This window comes from Cyprinus carpio, chromosome A14 (assembly GCF_018340385.1).
Source record: "Cyprinus carpio isolate SPL01 chromosome A14, ASM1834038v1, whole genome shotgun sequence".
Lineage (NCBI taxonomy): Eukaryota > Metazoa > Chordata > Actinopteri > Cypriniformes > Cyprinidae > Cyprinus > Cyprinus carpio.
This window is the reverse complement of record NC_056585.1, coordinates 22,462,579-22,488,103: the sequence shown is the minus strand read 5'-3', so window position 1 is coordinate 22,488,103 and position 25,525 is coordinate 22,462,579. Positions and strand designations below refer to the sequence as shown.

General features: G+C 37.2%; 1 pseudogene; it reads right to left on the bottom strand.

The window, feature by feature from the left end:
- Positions 1 to 23,698, bottom strand: part of LOC122147537 — a 46,965-nt pseudogene extending 23,267 nt beyond the window's left edge.
- Positions 23,699 to 25,525: the final 1,827 nt, after the last annotated feature.

The following is a 25,525-nucleotide window of genomic DNA, read 5'->3' as shown; positions in this document are numbered from 1 at the left end:
GTAATTTTTTCACGTCATGCTCTTTCACCACATTCAATGAAAGAATCATTAACATAATGAAAAACATTAGTTTCAGTAGACAGCAAACTACTTTTTAACCAGGCAAAACATTAAAAAATGCTGCACTTCTATTTCCAATCCAATTCTATAATAAGCCTCATTTGCAAACAAAGGAGGTGTGTTTCTCAGGAAAGAACAAAAATAACTTTTTTAAATATTCATGGAGCAGCACTACAACATCACATATGGTATGTGAAGATGACACAGGGTTCTGACACATGCATCTGTTGAGTGAACTGGCTCCTCAGTGACAAATCAAGTAACAAGGCCCTCTTAGTTAATTATTCTCACACTAGTGCCTCATGTTACCAATTACAACACTAAAGAAATACCTAATGATTCTAGAAAAAGGGGAAACAGTTTTAAGGAAGCTAAATACAGAGGAATCCTTTGATTGATTACGGTGCAAAATGCAATGAATCCATGTAAAGTTCAGTTCTGATAGTGATCGATTACTGTGCCGGGTTAAGAGTGAACCTGTGTTTTTAACTGAAACTTGCTCATCTTTTCTTGTGTTTCTTTCTCATTGGGAAGTTATTAACCACAAGATCAACATTACAGTTAAGGTTACCTGCTAAGCAAACATTGACAGTTCTCAGTATAAATCTTAGTTACTCATCAACAGACCAGAACGAAGGAGCAGCATCATTCTGGATCTGTCAGAACAGACACAGACAGTAAAAAAATAAAAAATAAAAAAATAAAACTGATTGGTAAAAGACAGTATAAGAAAGAAAAAAAACAAAAGTACAATAGAAATAATAAAACTAGCACAGAATTAAAAAAGAAAAGGGAAAAAGTTCAGTGTTAAACATAATGAGGGTCAGAATATAGGGCCCCGTTTCTTTTTCTAAGTGAGCGATACTCTTTTCAAAACTGCTTATTCAAAAACCGAACAATGGAGGCGCTAATGTAAGGAAAGGGAAAAATTGAATGGAATTATCTTTACCATGGTGTCAAGTGCGACCTCGAATGGACCTCAAAAAGCCTCTACAAGTGCTGAGCGAGAAGAACAAATGCATGGTTTGCTCCACTCTCTCTTCCCAAGAATGCATTAGCCTTTAAGTGAGAGTGGGGTAAAATGTGTCAAGTGTCATCTAAGTTTAGGAAATTGTACACAATTTCTGTCACGCAACCATTTATTTAGGCCTATATGCAGTTGTCTGCATCCCGAAATCACTTATGGTCTAGTAGGTACTAGGACCACTAAAACAAAAAACAACAACACTCTATCCTACAGTACATTCTATATAGTATGATGTACGTATGATGTATGTAAATGTACTACATTTGTCATGTAAAAACACTAGTTTACACCGGTTCCACCCAGAGACGTGACTCATACGTGAGGCTGTAGTGTGTGTGAGCGTCACAACCCCCATAGATGTAAGGCTAGGTTTACACTAGTGCGTTTACGTTTTAAAATGAAAATGATCCTCGTTCATAATGGCGTTTCAGAAAAGATCTCCGTCCACACTACACAACCAAAAAAAAACACGTGTTCCGTGCACACTGTAGCATCATGCTACATAAGACAATTTATAAGATTTAAACAACGCTTTTACTCAAAACTCACTTTAAACCGCTATCGAATGTTTGTAATAACTTCCCGATCGTGATCAAATGTGTGTTTTGGCTTAGCATTTCTCATGTAAACACCCTGTATTGTTATGAAAAATAGGCAAAAAACTCTTAAAAATCAATTTTTTTTTCAAATCATATGCTGTAGTAATCGTGTGTTATTAGCTTCATGTTTCATCTGTGGAGATGTTTTCCTGGGTTTCTTATGTACAGAACTGAACGCATAAGTGAAATTGACAGGGTGGGATATGAAGACGTAAATGTGATTGACACAAGCTGTGAATGAGATTCCTCTTAGTCCAGAACAGTGATCGCGGAAAGAGAAAACAGCACTGGAGAGCACTGTAAGCAGCTAATTCTCATCAGTAAATCAGTGGAACATGAATAGAAATGATGATTTGCTGTCTAAAGCAATGCATTTCAAAACAAAAATGCACTAGTGTAAACGTAGCCTAAAAGATGTGGAAACATGAAAACTATTTGAACGTTATTAAAACTATTTGCCCTTATTTATTGAGTTGGTTATATTTTGTTCCTTTGTGCAGTGTCTCAGGAGATCAGTCTTTGAGTCTGTAAAAACGGCAATAAGCTGAAAAAATGAAACCAAAAGTTTTTTTGAAGTAGTGTGCAAAGTAATTTTGTTAAAACAGATTTCATAAAATTGGTTTTAAAAAAAAGTATCGTTCAGGAACCGGTTTCGAAGTCAAAGTATCGGTATCGAAAATATTTGAACGATACCCAGCCCTATTGTCATGTGACCTATCAACATCAACGTCACCTTGCTTGCATTCACAAATCCTCAACCTTTGCGTGGATAGTAAAGTGTACATCGAATGCGCACTCTAGAATCTTGGCGGAAGAAGCAGGTCATCCAGGTACTTTTTACCTGCTGTTTTTTTAAATACTATGAATTTGGATATACAACTTGTCTTGTCTTTCACTTTCTATATAAAGTAGGGAAAAAATGAGTGATTATGTAAGCAGCGTCTGAGATTGCGATGAGCACACTGTTCATTTTTATTAAATTGAACATTTATTTTCAAAATGGTAGCTTTGGGGTAAAGTGTGCCAGTGGCTCAACCAACTTCACATCCATGTAGGAAATACTATTACACTAGTCTTATCAACAACAATTTTCATTAAAGAATCTGAGGAATTTTCAGTTCTGCTAGACTAGAGGTCAAATCAATAAAATGTGGCACAGCTTACCCCACTCTCTGCTACTACCGTCTAAAGCAGTGAAGGATCAATAACAGAAAAAAACGTTTGCTCAATCGAGACCCGAGCTCATATCTGCCTCAGAATAAACATGACATTAGGGAAGTGAGTAAACCGTATCATTACTATAGCAAATAAGACTTTAAAGACATCATGTTTACACGCTTTTGAATAAATGCGCAAGCACAGCAGTGGTTCCAGACCTCACCATGCTGTGATATCAATGGAAACATAAAGCAGCATTCAGCCTGTGCCAGCGTTAGAGCTGCCGACCACTTTACCTCAGATGCAGACAGCTCACCATGTGTTTGAGGCCGACACTCACATCAGACGAAAAGCAAAGAGTGCCATGAATGCAGACTGCAGAATGCCGCCATCAGTAGTTCACCTTTATTAGAAGAGCAGTTCCTCAAAAAAAGACGAAAAATGGGTCAGTATTTACATTTGTTTATGTCACTTGCTATTTTTCGTTTGATTGTACAAAAAAATTTTACTTTTAACAAATCTTTACAAAAACTACAAAAAGGGAAGTTAAGGGATTAGATAGTTCACTGAAAAAAGAACATTGTTATTTACTAGGGTTGGGCTGATAGACGATGCCATCGTGCATCGCTGATGGCTCACAGACATTGCGCTATTGAGTAAGCATCGTGCCGGATGAGTATACATTGAAAGCTGCGCGTGAGATGAAACGGAATGCAGAAAGTAAAACTACACCCGGGCCTTTAGTGCTCAGCTACTTAGAGCATGCCAAAATCGAAATTGCTGATGAGATGAAGACGAAAATATCTAGTGGAAAATGAGAATGCTATGTTTTTAATGATATAATTGTTTTCAGTGTTTTGGCAGATGTCCATCTAGCGAACCCCCTGGTGTAATTGTCCATCGCAATGTTTCACTCTAGACATTGTCTGATGCCAATTTGGCAGACATCGTCCAACCCTATCATTTACTCACCCTCATGTTGTTCCAAACCCAAAACACACACAGCACAAGCGTCCATGCTCATTATGCTCTTTTACAAGGTCTTGATTTTGTTATTAAAGGGGTCCTATTATGCTCTTTTACAAGGTCTTGATTTTGTATCTGAAATATGAAATGCTCTGTGATTGGTTAGCTGGGCCAGTCTGTGTTGTGATTGGCAGCACTCGGCGCCTGGTCGGGAAATGTCATGCCCCTTACCATAGCCACCTGCTGGGAGCTTCAGTGTAAATATTGTGTCAAAGTCAAATCAATTTGAGTGTGATTTAAACCCATGATGATTGTGTAACCACTTTAAGTTTGTCTGCCTTGGGAAAGCTAGCGTGTCTCCGACAGTGATAACACTCGTTCCCTTCTCTAGTGCAGCTCAACAAATAACCTAACAATTCGTCGATCTTTGTGATATCACAAATCCCGGAAAATATTTGTTTTAGTCCAAACGAGTCGTTCGTTGTAGTTTTTATAAAGTGATTTCTGTTAAATAAAATATCTCCTTTTGAATTGGACTTTGAGCTTTGTAACTTTGCAGATCTTTTTTATGAACAAACAGTAACATTACAGGACTAACGAAAGTTGAAAAAAGTGAAAAAGCATAATAGCACCCCTTTAATCTAATGATTAAGACGATTAATCAACCTAATCGTCAACTATTCTGCTGAATAATCAAGAGGCTTTGATCGATTATTCAGCTTTTGCAATTAGTTTAAATATTGAGCTATGCATTTTCTAACTAATAAATAAAATATGGTAATCACTTCTGCTTTTGAAAATGACAAACAAATATATTACTTATATAATATTAATTATATATTATACTACTACAATTATTATGCAATTATTTTTTACAATATAAATAAATATATTTGGCACACAAAATGAGATGATTGATACATCATTCTGCCTAACAAGTCCTTCTGTCATATGGATATAGAAGAAAGTGAATGTAAAAGACGGGATGTTTTATTTTTGGATAAACCATTTTATTAACAACATTATCTCTCTTAAAAATACCCTTACAGTGTTAGGATACTCAAAACAGTCCTAAGCTAGATCAAGCTTCATCTAAATCAAGTAGTAATTTTAACTTAAAGCGACATGTTTAAAACTATAAACTGCTTTCTTTTAAGCAATCTATTGTATAAAGCGCTATATAAATAAACGTGACGTGACTGGACTTTACTGGAGTGCCGAACTGCAGAGCTGGTGCAAACATATCCATCATCACGAAGATCAGATGCTTTCTTAAAGTGCCCTATTATGTCATTTTGAATATTGCTTTTTCATGCAGTGTGTAAATGTAGCTGTATGTAAATGTAAACAATCGATAAAGCTGTAAAGCTGAAAGTGCATGATAAATAAAAAGTAATTGTCTCCCAAATTTAAGAATCGACTCTGAACAGTCTAAATGAGTCATAAGACATTTGAATCCCACTTCCATGACGGCCACACGTCATGGGGTAACACATTTGCATAATGCCCGCCTATGTTCTATGCTGGCCAGCCGCGACAACTTGACCCGCCCTCAAACACTGTAGCTTGTTTGTGTAGTTGACATTACGAAAAAGAACTTCGCCATTAGTATATCAGGGGCTTTACATAGGACCGCATTTTTTGTTTGTAGTTTTATAAAACCTTCCCACACTCTACTGGTTCAGTTGTGTTTGCACTCAGACATTCTTTCATCTGTGCGTGTGCGTGTGTCTTCTTCTGTTGGACTGCGGCCGGGAGGGCTGAATTACAGTCTTGCGCTACAGCGCCACACTGGTCAAATGGCATTATTGCTGGCATTTACATTAGTTCATATGACAACAAATGACTATTGGACTACAAAAATATTTGATGACGTACTTTTTTTTTATTGTCAACGTTGTGGATAATGTCCACTAATCGTTTCAGCCCTAAAGTTCACCAAATGTAATGTGATCTAATTGTGTATGTTGATCATTGTTTAGATGTAAATAAATCACTAAATTACATACAGTATATTTATCATAACAAGGGATCATCTCTCTTCACAAGATGGTTAAACAAAACTAAACTAAACGATTATCATATGAATTCATTTTAGAATGCCCTCATAATCTTTTTGGATCTTTTAAGGTTAAAAACCAGGACTTTTAATAGAGGGACAGAATCATTCAGTTGACCTAAACAAAAAAAAAAAAGTGTTTTAAACAATTATTAACATTTAACAACTAACTTAACAAAAAAGTTTAACATATGGGTATGTGCTAAAAGACTGACAAATGGCATTGTAAAACTCACATTCAGAGGTGGACAGTAACAAAGTGCATTTACTTGAGTACCTAAGTAAAATTTCATGAGTATCGTACTTTACTTGAGTATATTTTTTCTGGAAAACTATGACTTTAACTTCACTACATTTGAAAAGACAAATATCCTACTTTTGACTTCACTACATTTCTATCAAGGTCCTCGAAGTAGAAAATCGTTACTATGTAGCAGACACCCTATCAGTAATCACTCTTGCAGGGTTACGTGAAGTGATTTCCCAGCATTTTTTGAACACTGACCAGTTGCAAAATATGATATTTACTTACAACAATTTAATAAGAAGAAATTAATATTGTGGTATATATTAGAAACAATACAGTCTAATTTTGCAAAATTGTGTAAATGAAAATATTACCTATAAAACCACAGAAAGACCTGTTGTTCTTCTCCTAACAAAACACAATAGGCATTTGACTTGGAAGCAGCACTGCACAGACCATTCTGTGTGTGACATCAAAGTACCGCAAGAGCAATTAGAGGGCATTTTTTAAATCTTTGATTTGATGTCAAATAAATCTTGCTGTTGACATCGGTCTTTGCAACTTTTACTTGTAATAGAGTATTATTTGACCAGGAGTATCTGTACTTTCACTCAAGTAATGGAATTGTGTACTTTGTCCACCTCTGTGTAAATTTAACCACTTTCCACACTAAAATTTACAAATACATACCAAGAAAACCTTTTTTTTTTTATAGCCTGCATTTTCACACAAAGCTACCTCTGATAAATGGACAAACCACAGATTGCACACTCATGGCTGATGATTTCCATGCCTATTGCTCTTTTAAGGCTTATATATTTTTTTTACAGGTAAAATAAATGAGGCTTTCTGACAAATTGCTAAGCTGAGCTGCTCCTGCAACCCAGGCACCCGTAACTGTAATGAATATTCTGATGAAACGTTTTAAAGTTGCAGAAAAACACAGAGTCAGCTTCTGATGGAGTAACACTCTCAGCAAATGACTGATTCCATCGCTGTTGAGCAATTGGATGGAAAATGGTCTGTGATACATCACTTATAAATACACTTCTTGAACCCTAAGCTGTTGCGCCTCACGTTCAGTGTTTCTCAGCAGTAAATAAAGAACGGATTGAAAGATGAAAGAGTGATAGCGAGACCTCTATCCACCACACTGCTGTGCATGCAATATCAGCTGAATTAAACAATTGATTGCTGTAAATCATATCATTTGTCTCTGTGTCTGGCAGGAAGGCATGGTGGCAGTTATAATTAGCAGCGCTTGCTAAGGCAAGCATCACTATTACAACCGCTAATACTCAGACATGAATAATACCTCAAAACCGTACAGCTGTTCTATTACTTATCTATGCAACTTGATTTTTGATTTTTGCCTGGTGGTTATTAAAACAATGAAAATGTCATATCTAGGCACCAGAATGAGGAAAAAAAAATTTAGAATTGTAGGTGGGTTCTACTTGACTTGGGGCAGTAAGCAACCACCTAGCATCCATCCAGAACATCGGAACTGCATAACAATAGGGTTGTGACGGTGAGGACATCCGGTTTTCCCACCAGTTTAATCAACGTGTAACAATACCGGCAATACCAGTGTCACGGGGGTGGTGGATATTCATTGGGGTTTTTCCCTCTTTTCCTCACTTTCTTCACTTTTAAATAGCTTGTAAATGCCCGTGAAACATTTTTTTCTTTCACTAACTTATGAGGGTAGCGGCAATTCAGGCATCAATTGCTTTAAAAAAAAAAAAAAAAAAAAGGAAAATCAGCAAACACTGTGGAATTAAATAAATAAGAAACATAGAACATTTATTAGCAAAACAAATAAGAAAGCTTGTAGGCACAGGCATACCTATGTAAAATAAAAATATAAATTACACAAAGTTTAAATATAGTAAAAAAAAATCAGCAAAACTACTGTGAAAAACCAAATAAGAAATTAATGCAAAAAACAAAAAAAAACCTTTTAACAATCACCTTAGATAAATGGCAAAAGTCAACAGGCTTTCCAACATACAAAATATTGTCAAATAGCTAGGCACTTTTGCATTTCTTTTCGTAACTAAATTAATCTTCCGCCATGGTCTTGCATTTCTCACCTCACTCTTCTTGTCAATCAGCTCGACTTACTCTCCTCACTTGATAAATTAAATCTAACTCCAGCTGCTGATCTGTGATGCGACTGTCGTTCAGCACGCTGCATTAAGCAGCCTCGTTCAGACAGTTTTAATTGTAGTATCTGTTCTCTCTAACTGAGCTAAATGATTTTTATTACTAATAAAAAATAATCAAAAAGACCGTTGGGGACAGTGGTCAAGTGACGTAACCGATGGTTACGACTTAAACACCGGTCACACAGTCAACACGACTATCGCAGCAAGCCTATAAAGCAACCTTCTAAATAACACTCCGAAGACCATAGCAACTACCCACATCATTACCAGCATTGTGGCAGAGACTTCTGCATAGGCAAGCAACACTCACATGTTCATAGAAAATGCAAAAAAAAAAAAAAAAAAAAAATTCTATCTTCTTTATGTGACCAAGTAGACGGATAAAGAAACACCAAAATTGTGTCTCTCCTCTGTATATTCAACACCTTTGACATGTTTTGATGAACAACACGATGACGTTGAAGTGCCAAAAGAGAACAATCTCTCATCAGGCACATCTCAGTTCATCTAAAACAAACAAAACCCAGCCAAATAACCCATTCACATTTCCAACTTAAATTGTATTACGCTTTGAAGTCAACTTCTATAGCACTTTTGCATAATACACCTTTCTCATGCGTTTATATTACAGACCAGAATCCCAGTGGTCAGAGAATGCGATCAGTGCATGAAGCTGATGGCAACCTGAAGAGAACATCCTAGTGGAGGTGAAGTGCTGAGATTAGGCTGTATGTGACAGATAAACTCAGTGTTCAATTTCATATAATTTCACAATAGCAGGCCAAAATCGGTTCTATTTTTAAAACATCCTCCGCATCAGAACAGGAGGCGAGCTGCAGTTTGGACACGCTCTGAGTTAAATTAATAATTAAGTAATGGAAAGAGTACAGCAAAGCTGTAAATCTACCAGCAAGCAGACTGTCCTTGAAAAGCAAGAAACCAAAAGACCAACGAGTTAAAATCTTCAGATTGGAGGATAAATCAACAGTCACGTCATATGACATCTCACCTAGAGTCTGCCAGAAGGCACGTGACAGATCTGAAACTTACTAAGAGAGGATCTATGGTCTTGTGAGCTTTTTGCCATCAGACTGAACACTACGCTTTTTTGGAGAGGTAAGGAGGCTTCTCATCAGAAGGCCCTGGAGGGCTTGAAAATACTTTTTAGAAGCATGATGATAAGACAGACATCTAATTTTGTGTTCTACAGAAGGTGACAAAGGCAATAATTTGGTTCACAGAGAAGGGGATTTCCATACAATGCACTTCCTCATTCTCTTGCCACGAGTGGATGTATTTTTGCATTTCAAATGGGCCCTGAGGCTATGCAGAAATGCAGAGCCTCAGTCATCCATCAATGCCCAGGTTCTTCACCTTTTTACTGAAAACCTGTACAAACCAGATCCCCTGCATTACACAAAAAAAGATGGTGAGAAACAATGGTTTATTTACAGTCATATTCCACCACTGACATTCAGAGCAGCAGGCAATCGATGCTAAGAAGAACAGGGCAAAAATGAAGGCAGGGACATCAAAGTGACAGTGACGGCCTGAGAGCAAGAAGAACAGGCTCAAGTCGAGTGAGAATGATTGATGTGAACAATTTGAGCTTCTAACTACTCCTCAAAGTGGATGTCAGCGGAGATCTCGTGTAGGGCTGATGATATGCACACCCCACCGGCCCACTCCTGTGTAGCAATCAAAAAAAAAAAAAGGCAAAACAAAAATGGTCTACTACTGACTTTGCATATTAATTTGAATATTCGAAAATGCAAGGATGCCTTGTCTGAGCGGCCGAAGGCTGACAGTGGGAGACACAGGTTGCCAGAGGAACAAGACTGTTGCTACACTGAAAAAGGACCTAGTAATTAAGAGCACTGATGGGGAAAAAAAGAAAAGGACTGAATGCTTAAAATAACTTTTCAGATTTAGAGTAAAGTGTAAGGGACTTTTGAAGGCTGTATTAAACCATACAACACCATAACCTTATGCTAACAGCAGGGTGAAGCTGAATGAGTCCAAAAGGACATGTTTTTAGAAATCCAAACCACTTTCATCGGGCACATCAGAGTCTGTCAACTCCTAAAACCAACAAAATCAGTCATGATGATCAATAATGTATTCACAATTCCAGTTTCAAATGCTCTTCATAAATATTATAAAATATAAAAAAAAAATATTTTCTAATTTGTAATAAAGGGCACCTACTACACAAAATCCACTTTTACATGGTGTTTGGACATAAATATATGTTGGCAGTGTGTGAACACAACCATTCACCCACTCCATATTTTAAATCCCTATTAAACCAAATCAGTCTCATTAGACATGCCGTTTTGATTGTCTGAGCAATGTGACTCACATTGTTTTAGGCCCCGCCCACAGCCGCTGACTGACAGTCCTGCAATTACCGCAGTTTCCACCCGTCAGCGAGTTTGGTTTTGGTTGCACGCTCTCCATTTTCTCCATGCTCGAGAAGCTGTAATGTCAACAATGTCTAGTAAGCACTACCAGTGTTCTGTGTTTGGATGTAAGACTCAACATAAGAGTCTTCATTTCTCCCAGGACACAGTGGATTACTTTTATTTCTGAAGGCAATGCGCCTCAAAATCATGTTGTTATAGTGCTTAGCTAACATTTTAAAACCACATTTGTGTGTCGTTTTGTTAAAGCGCATAAGCGAATATTATTGAAATATTTGTGTATATGTGTGCTCTTCCATCATCAGAAATGGGCTGAAAAAACCACAAAAATATAAAAATATAAAAAAAAAATTCTGAGACGTTCTGGATCATTCTCATAGGTGTTTCTTCTTCTGCCAGAGTCTCTCCTTCATCTGTGATGTTCATACATGTACAGCCAAACACAAACATTTTCTGAAAGACAATTTCCATGTTAAAATAAATGATCTGTGGGAAAATTTAACCTAAAACAACACATACACATTCTGGGAACACCCAAGACCAATATTACATAATATAAAAACCCTCATAATAGGTGCCCTTTATGCACTCCTTAGATTTGCTATTCTGAATCGTTTAACTCTATTTTGTTTTTTATGTTTTAATGTAATTTGTTTTCTGAGTTGCACTGAATTTTAATAATATAAAATAATAAATTTAGTATCATAGAAAAGGATAAATAATATATATTTTCTCTTATATTTTTCCATAAATTTGCTATTCTTAATCATTTAATTCTATTTTTTGTGTGTGTGTGTTTTAGTGTAATTAATTTTTTTAGTTGCACTAAAATTTAACCATATAAAATAATAAATTGAATCATATAATATAATGTAATATAATATTTATTTCACACTAATGGTGTAAAATGATGGCACACATGGCAAAAGAGGTTTTTTTTTACTCATTTTCACAGAAGTAGAACTCATAACAAAACTTACCAGTACACTACAAGAAAGTCACACACTTCTTTCACACAGAAAAAAAAAACATATCTAAATGTGTGTAGAAACACGACCAATTATGGTTCCTGCATTAAGAAAAATGTGGGCAGCACTCACTATGCCGGTTCTGTGCTTTACAATGGTGATGAAATGCTCAACAATATTAAAGCCATATAAAATAAGCCATCTGGCTGCAGTTTCACTGTAGTTATGCAAGAGATAACAGAGTTCCCACAAATCAAAACATAACCCACATTATTTCAACATCAAGCCTACATTTACACAGCTAAATTAAATTATCAATTTGTTTGGCAAAGAACATCATTTAGATCTGATTTAGATTGAGCTTTCATGGACAAAAAAAAAAAAAAATGAAATGCATCAAGTAATATCAACATCATCAGCCTTACAATAGGACTTCAGCTGCTGCTTCTGCACGTTGTGCGCATAACCTGATAATAAACCTGAATAAAAGGCTTAACCACCTTCATTCATCACATTTTATACTGGTAGTAGTCACCACAGAGTACAGCAAGATCCCACAATGCCTTGTGGTACTGACTTCCAAGTCTTTTATTCTCCATTATGTGCAGAATACAGGGTGGCACCGGGAGGATATTAATAGCACCACGACACTGTGAAGTGAAGACTGGTAGTGAGAGAAGTCTGAGCAGCGGTGCAGCAGTAGACACACTGTACACTGGCCTGGCCTATATTAACTTGGCCTCACTGACAGAGAGATGAAAAGAGGATGGAGACAAAAAAGAAAGTAACTAAACTACATCTGCGGATTCTGCATGTCGCAAGCTCAATTGATAAGTTTTCACTGATGGCTTTCGGGAAATGATGACAATGCCGTTTTGTTTTTCTTTTGTTTTTCAACCCAAATTATATAAAGATGTGTTCCCAAACGCTTGCTGAAGACAAGCCTGTTCTTGTTCTGAACTGCAAGTGAAAATGCAACTGGTCTGTGCTTGCTTGGCTCAAGCATAGTTCTCAGACTGAGTCTGCAGAGACATGCCAGATTACGGAGGGTTGTGAGAGAGGTGAAAGTTTAAGGAACGGCTAAGGGAAAGAAAACAACAGGAAGCCACTGTGCTGTTGTCTGTACAAAGAAAATGCAATGTGATGACAGTAGGGCCTTTCGCACCACGGGAACCTTTTCATTGAACCAGAACTAATTGTGGAACTACCCACTTTTTGGAGTTTTCGCACCGCCGGAACTACCTTTTTCGAGGACCAAAATAGCTCCTACTCTGGAGTATTGTTGTCACGGTACCAAAATTTCAGTATTCGGTACCAATACCAGTGAAAATCCACAGTTCTCTGTACCAATTACAGTACCAAAGCAAAACACAAAAACATGCTAATAAAAAAAAAAAAAAGAAAATTACTATACTTTCATTTAATCCAAACTGTGTACATATTTAATTTTAAAGGGATTTTGAATTTTAAAGCCAAGAATAACAACTAAGTTAGCTAAAAAATATTAATAATAATTAAAAAAAAGCCCAGAACTGCTTTTCTGACTGATATGACACAAACCAATGTTAATTTGTACATTCTCTAACATGTTTATTTTAGATTCACAATTTATTAGTGAAAAACAGTAAATATCATGTCATCCGTTTTTTTTTTTTTTTTTTACCCTAAACCCTAATAAAAGTAACAGGAGCATTAAATAGTTAATAAAGAAACTTAATTCTAATGCTCATAATATTAGAGCTAGCCACGCTTATGCTAACGATTAACTACTCTAATAACAGCGTTCATTTCAATCCGAGATTCAAATTAAAATATTTCATAGTATTCATAACAGAAGCGGTGTTTCCCACGGTGGCATATGCAAATTCATTCTCTGCAGCAGGAGGTGCTTGTAGAGCGCACAAGAGAGAGAGGTTTCCCCAGTAACGGCTGTAATCAAATAAGCACTGAGCCTGTGCTCACAAATGCTGCTCAGGCATTAACGTTACAGGCAAGATTAAATGAAAATGACATCCATCATTTTCTGAAGACAGACGGTTTCCTTCAGAAATACAGTGATATACAGACTTGGAAACGTGCAGTGCGCATGTTTATTCAACGAAGCCAACACATTTTGGAAAATTGGTTGACCCGGGTACTCGGTACCACCGGAAAAAAAAAAAAAAAAAAAAAACTGGTACCGTAACATTTTCGTTTTTTTAGTACCGGGTCTTTTGACAACACTACTCTGGAGCAGGGTCTAACCAGCACAACTGGTACTACCTGTGATGTATGTAGACATTGATTGGGCCAAACGTGTATGAAAACACCCTCTCCCCGCCATGATTTAAAAACGCTGTGAAAAAGATACTGTAATCACTGTATCAACTTATTTCGCAAGTATGATGAACAGCAATAGACAGACGGATGCTAAAGTGCAGGCACTTGTAGCAAATGTAGCACTGCCTGTTGTCGTTGGAGATTCTTAATCCTCCTTTCCATTCTTTCAATCGCTTTACGTATACGTTGTCATTCCATGTCCATTATTGTGAAACCCTCGAGACACAACAAAAACATCGCCATCCTCCTCTTCTTAACGAGAGTTCTTCTTCGTTATCGTTGTTATCGTCGTTGAACGCCAATTGACGACCGACTTACGTCACTTCCTAGTACACAGTCAGTTCGAATGCAACCCTTTAAATGGTATTGGAAAATAGTTCGCGCAATATCATCCCAGTACTTTAGTACTGTACATTTAGTTCTGGAACTAAAACGGTGCGAAAGGCCCTAGTGAGGCTAGGAACCGGTTTATGAACATTATTGAGATACCATCATTTCATTCATTAATCATCATTACAGACATTGTTTCACTTTAAAAACAACACGAAAACAAACTCATTATAGACATTGTTTCACTTTAAAAACAAAACGAAAACAAACTCTATGACTATTTATTTTCTTAATGTCCGTTAATATACGATAAGGTACAGAAAACAATGTATATACGATTTATCATGTCCCACAGGTACAAACAAGGCATGTTAATAACAAACAAGGCATTTTGCAGTTAAATATTTGTGTATAATGTTTTTTCTCACATAAAATATTTTTAAACTTGGTTTAATCAATCTCATATCCATTTACTAATCCATTTTTTGTACTCATGTAAAAGCAGTAAAAATGTACAATCAGCCAATCATTAACACAAAATAAAGCCTGACAGTGTGCATTATCTCATACATGTATCAGCATACCCATACTGATCCAATCAAAAGTCCTGTTCTAGACTACTTCCCTCTGCATATTCTTGTAAAAAGTTAAAGGAGCTATGAATGCCATTTCATGTTGTCTTTAGGGACACGTAGAAAAAAATCTGAAACATGTTTTTACAACTTGGTCTGTAAAATCAAGCATAGATGCCTAGCTTTGAAGCTGCTGTTAAATCTAAACAAAATTACTTGATTAAGGCTTTTTAAACAATGAAGACAAGACAAAGTAATGGTATTGATTAAAATACTTAAATAATAAAGTTCATGAAAATATGATGAGAAGAAAAACATACGATGATGTCAAAAATGTACAAATAATTCATTTAAAAAAAAATCCAACTGTAGTATATTGGGAATTGGCCCACTTAAGCTAAAAAGAGCTGAACATGGGTAAACTGAACCGCTTTGCCAGCTGGTTATTTAACTCACTGAAACGTATTCTAATATTTATGAGATGAAACACACATCTTAATTTGAACAAATTAATGTAACAACAAAAATGTTCACTTTGTAACTGTAAGGCTTTCAGGAAAGTGTCTGAAGAAAGATATAAAATCTTGAAACCTCACACCTAAAATAACATAATTATGATTATAAACACTACAAAATGACTACTTTAAAAGTCTACAGGGCAAAATACTGCATACAAGCAATACAGAACTCTCTCCAGCTGGCATGTTGGAGGAACAATAGCTCCATAGCTTTAATTTAGGTACTATCATGTCTCCTCCTTTGTATGGATAAACTAATCAGTTTGACTGCACTGTGGCTTTCATCCCAGAGAGAGAGAAAAGGGGGGAGGGGCAGAGGAAGGAGTGATGGGAAAAAGGGAGTCGTTCTAGCTACCATTCAACGTCGGATATTTGCATCTAAATGCTGATATGCCGAAAAATATCTGCATCTCAGCTCTTGTGGCTCTGATGCCATTATCTTTTACTATATATTTAGCATCACTGACTGTAATTACTATTCAATTAATTACAGCAAATTGTGTTTGAAGGGGCAGAGAAAAAGCTAGCTGTCAGAAGAGAGTAACAGCAAAGGAAACTAATGTGCACTACGCGCACACCCAGGTTGCTGAGGCTACAAGCGGTTTTTGATTTCTCTGCCTCCAGTGGACTGATGAGAAAGCTCCAGCATGGGCTCATCTGGTTCTCATCGAAGCCCGTTATTTAACCGGGAACTCCAGATGTATGTACGGGTGTGCATCAAGGCCGGGTAATGGGTCCTTTTGCTTTTGCTGGTATAGAGTGGAAAGTATCTCTTTTTTTGCTTGTAGAAGCAAAAGTACCAATAAACACTAACTCACACTTTCCATTTCCCTCTCACCACACTTAGACTTTTCATTATTCTCTTCACACCCACAAACTGCTGCACGAATGCTCTTGGGGTATTGCTGGGAGCTAGGGCACAACACAGGGAATCTCAAGATGAGGCTTTATAAATATATGGATGACAGGAATGTATTTCAAGTCCACAAGCCTTGGTGACGATATACAGCTGGGAAGGGAGGAATGCTGTGAGGAGAATTTTAAAAACGAGCCACGTAAATTATTTAAAATGACAAACTGAGAATTCAGCCTTGCTTTTAGAGAAAGACCCGGACACTCCTTGATCTCCAACGGCCTCGCTGTTTGTGGCAATAAAACTCTGAAAGCCTGTCTATTATACATGGAAGGTAACGAAGGGATACAACAGGTAGATTTGCACATGCACTTCCATTGCCTTGTCTGTTTTTTGCACCGTTTTCTCTCACCCATCCTGACTCTGATGGGATGTGGGGTTCAGCCTTGTGCGGCTGGCTGCGTTTTCATTATGGGGAGCCAGAGTGCAATGAGAGAGAGAGAGCAAGAGAAAGAGGGAGGGAAGTAGTAGTAGTCAGCATACTCATTTCTGTCTGCCAGCCAGTTCGGGAGGGACAAGACAAATGGCAGCAAAACGGAGCAGGACTCTAATCAATACATGGCTCTCCTGATGAAACAAGGCCAATAAATCACTGGCCCAGGCAGGCCAATGTGAGCCCCTCATCCTCCGCCACTTACTCTGAAAAGTCCATCGCACCATCAACATGGTTTTCATCGGTAGAACTACCCTTGCAACAGGTGGTCAGTGACGATTAGTGGCTGTTTGTGATGGTCAGGTGGTTGATCTGAGATGGAGATTAAAATTCTAGCCGGGGATCATTTCTAGGTGGTCAAAACAAATGAAGCCAGATTTTACAACTTTACAATTTTTACAACTTTTACTTGTAATGCTACAAGCTTTCTGAGATAGTGAAGGTAATTGGTCACTGGGCTAGCACAAAGAGTAGCTCAAACAAAATACCATGGACAAGGCTAGCACTAATCTGTTTTGATTAGACGGTGAACTGCATTGTCGAACCATGAGCTGTGCGGTAAAAGAACCCAAAACCCCAAATAATTGTTTTGTAATTGTTAAGCACTTCCCATTATAATATACAGCAAGGCTGGACGGGTTTTTCTTTAGACCAAGGTGCCATATATATAAAAGGTGCCCATATTGACAGTTCAAAGGATGTATATTTTGCAATATAGGCTTCTATAAAGCAATGTAAAATAGTGTGTGAACTACTTGCGTACACTACAATTCAAAAGTTTGAGGTCTGTATTATGTAATGCTTTTTAAAACAAGTCTCTTAGGCTATGATCAGACTGCAGGAAAAATGTGTCAAATCAGATTATTTTTGATCATGTAATTTTTTTTCATTATAGTGTAAAAACTTACACACTGTAGATGAATGTGTAAAATAAACTAAAGAGCTTATTAAAGTTATCTAGAAGAGCTGTGATGATCCCACTTTATAGCTTGCATGGTTGTTTGATCGATTCTCGCATAACATACAGAATCTTTGTAAACTAACTGCAAGACATTATGCACAGATTCAAAATTAGCACTTATCTGATTTCCACCTGTTTTACAGTCACTTGAGACATAATTGACTGGGTTTACGTTTACACGTTGTAAAGATGGGCAATTGACAGATCACATGCACACATTGCCTAGGGAGCGAGAGCTCCTCACAGAGATCATGCACACACATGCATGAGTGTTGGGTGAGCTGTGTGACAGCGGTTACTTTCCAACACCAGGTTCCCTGAGGCGGGCAGCTTCTGTTTATGATGCGCTCCTGCATCACCCTGGACACCCAAAAACATCCTTTGTAGGCACAGCCAGACGACCGACTGATTAGCAGCTAGAACACACCACAGTGGAAGCAGAGGAGTGGAGCAGGACTGAGTGGCCCTTGCATGACAGTACACCTGACGACTCGGGCAAAGCACGGACAAGACAGCCAATGACGAGGCGGTACTGAAAGCCCTTGCTGGGTTCAAAACTTAGCACTGTTGAAAACAATACCATAGAAACTCAGCAGTGATGGGATGTCCTTAAAATTTGAGGTGCTCTAAATTACCTGGCTTGCACAATGAGGAAAAAGCTGGACAGCACATTGACAATGCACATGCAAGCTTTCAATATCTCAGAATTCTGTGGGCCTTGTCCCAGCAATAGTGCTGAGGGACACTGGTTTTAAAAGCCAGCATAAAATGAAAATTCACTCTATCTATTTTTGTAATGAACTGTTATAGCTCTTAATGGTAATGTCATACATGTATAGAGGTTTCATTGTTTTTGTTTTTTTTTTACATCTTCCAATGAAAACTACAAAACAATAAGTCATAACTCAATCTTCCAATGAAAACATCTTCCCCCTGGTGACTACTCCATTTAGTCTGCTTTAACTCTGTCCCTTTCTTAAAAGCTTACATTATTTGAGTGCAACGCCCACATCTCAAAATCAAATCAACCAATTCCTCATTCTAATATTTTTCCTTTTTGATAATTCATTTTACTTGGGATGTATGTCACAATAGGAATGGAACATCTGTCACTACTTTCTTTTCAACTGCAACTTTAATCTGAAGGAAAACAGCACTACAATGCAATAAGAAAATAAGATGCAGCCTGATGGGTCACTAGAGTTTGAATCCAGGTTCCGGTTATTTCCTAATTTTCCTGTAGCACACATTCTCCCACCCACCCTTTTCATGTATTTCCTGTTGTTGCCACTGCAACAAAAAAAAGCCCAAAAAAATGAAAAAGACGGTAGAAAGAAAAGACAAACATCCCACAAATGTTTCACAATATCAAATTAAAAAAAAAAAAAAGATTACAGATGGTGAAAAACTGCAGAGAGGAGAGAATAGGAACCCACACACATCAAACATCTGCAGTGTTCTTTGGGTAAGCCACGGTTAATAACATCTGCACAGCTCCATCTTCAGATCTCCTCAGGGGTTTGCTTCAAAGAGGCAAAGTCTTTCCTAAGAGAGCTTCATACGCACCAAAGGAAGCTCTGAATTCATCTGTAAACTGGTGAAGAGGAAGGACCTACGAATAAAATGAGAAGTGACACAACATAGAGGAATCCAGTCAGACGGGGCCTGACGTACAGTTGATGTGTCAACAGCTACTCTGAAGTCTAACTGAAACCAATCAACTCTGTTTGTTCAGAGAACGTCTGTAAATAATAGGGTTGTGCAATCAATCATACTTTAATCATGATCACAATATCTGCTTCTTATGATTAAGCAAACTTGGCCCACTGATTATTTATCCTGAAAATGTATACTATAAATAATCGGGATTATCACTTAAACTATTATTGTGCAGCTCTTGTACTCAGGCACTACTATTCAACACGTGAGCAAAGCAACTCTGTCAGAGAACTACAACAAAAGGTGCTTTGCTACAGCAGCTAACTTTTTCCGAGAATACAGAGCTAGCAGCACATCAAAAGAGAAGATTCCTGCTCGTACAGCTTACACAGACCTTGACTTTCCAGTAAACAGTTGTCCATGTTATCTGAGAAGAATGTCTTTAAATGAGATGCTGCAATAACAATACTGTCTGCATCACTGACAACAGGTATGGGGGCCACGCAAACATTATTTATGATCCATACAAAAACACACCAAAGCCCAAGTGGGGCAAGAGAATATGTTGACTTGAGTAACATTACAGACCTGCGAGAATATCAGAGCTTGGTATCATTATATTGGTCTATTACTGCTGGTATCTATAGCGTACACACTGCCAGCAGCATGATTTAGCCTAATGGCACCAACAGTTATATAGGAGTTACACTATAAATAGAGACAAGGTAGTAAAGCAGCTCAGCATAAAAGAGGAAACAGAGGAACAGTGGATTCAAATTAGTGGACCTTTTGGTCTTAAGATAGCCATGAATAATTGGTTTCAGGCTGAAACAAAAAATCAGCTAGAGGGGTCACACCAAAACAATCACGAACATCTGAGTGTAATGGATAATCAAAAAAATAATGGATACATTTTTCACAATACCACCCATAAAATTCATTTAGAAAATAGAGTGAATTTTTATTTCATTGTTAGCTTGCAGGGACGGGTTTAAGCTGACTAAAATGATCAGAGAAGACCAGCATACATCACCAGAGAGAAAATCTGTTGTTACAATACGACCCATAACATGCATTTAGAAAATAGAGTGAATTTATAACCCACTTTAAACTTAACAAAAAAATCCATAACATGCATTTAGAAAATAGAGTGAATTTTTATTTCATGTGGATTTTCACAACAAAATAATTTGTATTACAGAAGGAACTAGGGATGACCTTCTTTAAACTTAACATAGCAATGCTCAATGTTGAGAATCTCCAAAAGATGCATGGCGCGAAAACAAAAATCACATAAGTCTGGCTCATGTTTACATAGAAAAACAGTGCACTGTGCATCTAAAGACGCAGCTTCTTAGAGAGCGGTTGTTGTACAGCTACTCGATTAGTTGAAGGCCTGCTGCCTACCAGGCCCCCTCCTTTCATGCAAACAACAAATAATTTCAGGTACAAAAATGTTATGAAGGGAAATAGGAGGTAAACTTAGACCAAAGTCTGGCTTATGCAAATAGTACAAGACTAAGTAAGTGAGAATGTGGTTTGCTTATACTGACCCATAAATAACAAATGTTAAGAGTATAATAATATTATGCAAACTGAGAGGCTTAATTTCATACAATCAGCACATTACAAGAAAATCAGTTCTGATCTAACAGGCACATTGGTTTATTAATTTAATCTCCCTCATGTTGTTCCAAACCTGAATTGAATTTCTTTCTTCCATGGAAACTTTCATTGCTTTTTTTTTTTTTTTTTTTTTTGTTTTTTTTTATACTAGGGCTGTGCGATATTGAAGAAAAATGTGGATACGTTGTTAAAAAAAAAAATGTGATATTCGATAAGATACGATATTGCTTAAAGTGTGTAAAAAAAATAAATAAAAAAAAAAGAAAGAAATACAAAACTTACAAGCATAGATAAAATAAACATTCAGGTGCAGAAATTTAATAATTAGGTGGTAAAGGGATACTCAACTCCAAAATGAAAATTTTGTCATTAATCACTTACCCCCATGTCGTTCCAAACCCGTAAAAGCTCCATTCGTCTTCAGAAAACAATTTAAGTTATTTTGGATGAAAACCATGAGGCCTGTGCCTGTCCCAATAGACTGCCAAGTAAATAACAGTGTCAAGGTCCATAAAAGGTATGAAAGTCTTCGTCAGAATACTTCATCTGCCATCAAACGTGCAATCTGTGGGTTATATGAAGCGACAGGAACACTTTTTGTAAGAACATTTATCAAAAAAGATGACTTTATTCAACAATTTCTTTGTCAACACTCTCCTCTGTGTCTCTCCATATCACTGTATGCTGCGTATGCTCTTCTGTATCATCCGTGCCACAAGGATGCACTGTTTTCTTTCAAATCATAGCTAAATAACCCAGATTGCACGTCTGATGGCTAAGATGGAGTATTCTGACGACGACTTTAACACCTTTTGTGGACCTTGTTACTGTTATTTATTCTCAAGCCTACCGGTTTTCATCCAAAATATCTTAAATTGTGTTCCAAAGACTAACTGAGCTTATACAGGTTTGGAACGACATGGGGATAAGTGAATAATGACAAAAATTTTATTTTGGGGTGGAGTATCCCTTTAATTAACACTGCATTGTGTTCTCTGTATGAATTAAATTTAGATTAATCTTTGTTATAGCTGTTTTGTTGTTTGATTAACATTAGTGACATATTCTGCAGCACGTATTTATAGGCTGCTGTCCCTTTAAAACCGACTGCACGGTTCCAGTATAAATGATACACATCCGATTTCTTTCCTCAGGTTGTTTACATTCATTTAAAACATAACCGACTTCGTTTATGAGAATGATCATCGAGACGGGTACTGTTTACATAATTCTGTGTGTATGTGTCTGTTCAAACATAAAGAGGAGATACGAATGACAAATTAACTATTCGTGCGCGCTGTCTGAAACATGTCTGTGTGTGTGTGTGCTTTGCACGTGTGGCAGAACTGAAGAAACGCGGTGCGAGATGGCGGCTTGTGCGCGATTTAAGTAGCCTATGAGTCAGACAGCAAGACGAGACGGCAAAGAGTTGTTTTCTGCGACTTATTGCACTTAACGTCAAGCAATTCTCTGCTATATGCGTCAAACTAAAACGTTGACCTTTTGCAACGTTTTGATTTAAGTAGCCTATTATTAAAATGATAATTTCGATATATCGTGCAGCCCTAGCACCCTGTTAATATTTTATATCCCAAAATTTCCAAAACAACAATAAATATATCAGCACTACTTCATACAATAACAGAGAATGATAACTGATGCGATCTCCTTTTGTTTTCAATGGAAGCGCAAGAAAGTCATGCAGGTTGAGAGTGAAATGATGGTGAGGAATTACATGTTTATTTTTGGGTGAACTATACCTTTAAGGATATGGAGTAGATGGTGAATTCATTTGTAAGGGTGAATTACAACAATATTTAAGCACAAATAGAGAGAAATTTGATTACAAGGATTCCCACCACAGCCTAAAACAGCCAAGACTAAAAACAGGCTTCATCTTAAACCCAGCATTAAACTTCAAGAGCTCCTCCAGCACTGCCCTGGTGCTCTGCAATCATGTGGTAAGAGCAGCATTACTGCATCACGTGCCCCAAATAAAATTTGCATCTAAAATTTTGCGACAGCAACGAATGGCATTAGGAAATTAATTATTGGATTCAAGTACAACATTTAAAGGGCTTAGCTTGCAAGACTAAGCAGTATTATTTGATTAACACTATCAGCTCAACTTTAAATAATTGGCAGGACACATCTGAACGAGCTGCCTAAAACGTTTATCTTCACCACAGCAGAGGCGACGTCAGCAGTGTCCAAACCCTGCCTCTCCTAACCCTAGATAGCCAACTCAAAATCGTTTGAAACAACTATCAACTTCACACAAAAAAATAAATAAATTAATTAATTAAAAAAAAAAAAAACACGATTGCTAAAGCCCATAAACTCATGTTTTGAATCGTTAATGTGCGTGGCACGACTCGCTTTGCACCACCTGCTCAGTGTTAACAGGAAGTTGACTGCATAACTAACGTTACATCAACTAACTAATTACAGCTTTGGTGGTGTTGAGAAACTCAGAGCTTTCTGCAGGATGGCTCCCTAGTTTTTAAGTGAACGCTCCCCTTATGCAACATTTGAGATGCTTCGCCGACATGCACCCTGTTGTCAGACTCCCGCGGATCATTACTTACAGGCTCGATCACATGTTAAGCTGCGTTTAAAGTAACATGTAGAGTGCCATACGTACCAGTCGGTTGAGCCTCCTCCGTAACATCTTGAATTCTTCTGTCGTCTTTGGTAGTATCTGAAGACACTGTCGAGCCGCTGTTCCTTTTGTTGCAACCAACTAACGTTTACAGGCTAGTTGCGCCTGATGATGAGTAAGTTTGCATATATGACGGCAAAAATGCGCCCTATTTAGCTATCTACTTTCTAACCTGTTTCACCCTAGCTATATGCAATGCGCGGTGAAGCTACAAGCTCCATCGTTTCCATATTAATTGAATCCTGTCTTCTGTAACCTTCGCATTCTCCTTTTTGGATACTTTGCGCGGCGCTAGTCGCGGGAGCTCCCCACGCGCGGGGTTGCTTCACTCAGCGGCATCCTGTACTCTGTGTGCCCTTTTGCTGAGCCTCCAAATAATAATTCACCGCATTCGCCTCCCCGCGGTTGACGGACAGCACGCGACTGGAGATTCACGAGGGGAGAAAAGTGATGGCGACCCTCTTGAAGGTGCGGATTTCCACTCGTGTGCCGCCGCCCCCTCCTCTCGTTCAGATTCCCTGTCAAACACATTTTACTCTTCTAACGCAAGAGCCGCTACGACATCAAGCCCCAGCCCCTCGGTGCCGGCATGAGTGCTGAGAAGGTTTCTGGGAAATGTAGTTTTTGTTGAGATTTAATGTTTTTTTTTTTTTTTTTTTTTTTAATTTCTCAAAAGTTCCGCTGAAATTAACGTATGTGAACATGTTTTATTTGTAACGTTGATGGCATTGCCATTATAAGGTTATAAGAGAATACTCTTTCATTTCCTTTTATTTTCTTTATTCGGCACTTCGCAGTGTATCTTGGGAAAAAGCATGAACAATCCAGAAAACATTTCTTTTATTTATATATATATATATATATATATATATATATATATATAATATATATATATATATATATATATATATATAATATATAACAAGGTCAAAGTTACAATTATCATTAGTCATTAAACATTCAATAAATATTGAAATTCAATTTATTATAATATTAATAAATCTAATATAAAACATGACATTTATTTTTGCAATAAGCTATACGTTAAGTGTATTCTGTAGTATCATGAGAGTCAATTCATTCACTGAATGTGACATACAGTATAGGTAATAATTTGTCGCATTTTTACATGCATTAAAACACTAACGTGTTTCCATGTCGACGATGTGAATCACTGTATCAGTGGCCTAAAATCATAACAGACAGTCAAATTGTATTGCAGATACATAGGCTGCATGAACTATTAATAACGCTATTAAGTAGGTGGTCCGTGGTCGTGTCTAGGAAGAGATAAAATACAGAAAAGTTCTGAATATATTGACGTCCTCTCTCACCCCCTTTACTCAGCTGTCTGCTTGTTGATATATTTTGTTATAGCACCACCATGTGGTTCATAATTAGATTGCAAGCCCGTTATATATTTTTAAGATATGTAGAAAGCAGTCACAGTTTTTTTATTTACAATCATGTGTTTTTCTCTGTTATTTATTTATTTATTTTAAACAGAACACTTCAGTCCTCTTCTAAGTAACAGGGATACTGAAATTATGATCTATATTGTTAGAGTTCGAAATTATTACTTGGGTTATGCATAAATATTAAAGCTATCCCATGACTTTTTCCTTTTACCATTGTAAAGGGCTCATTGAAGGGTTCGTGCAAACTTGTGCCTTCATAAACATATTTGTTTTTAACAAGCAGAAGAGAAACATTGTAACTCTAAACTCAGTTGTGTATTTCTATGCAGAATCAGTCACACCCCCACAATATCATCATCTGCAGAGAGAAACTGTCATTCAGAATACACACGTAATGATGTTTTGTGTTTTATTTCTTTATGTATTTATTCACATT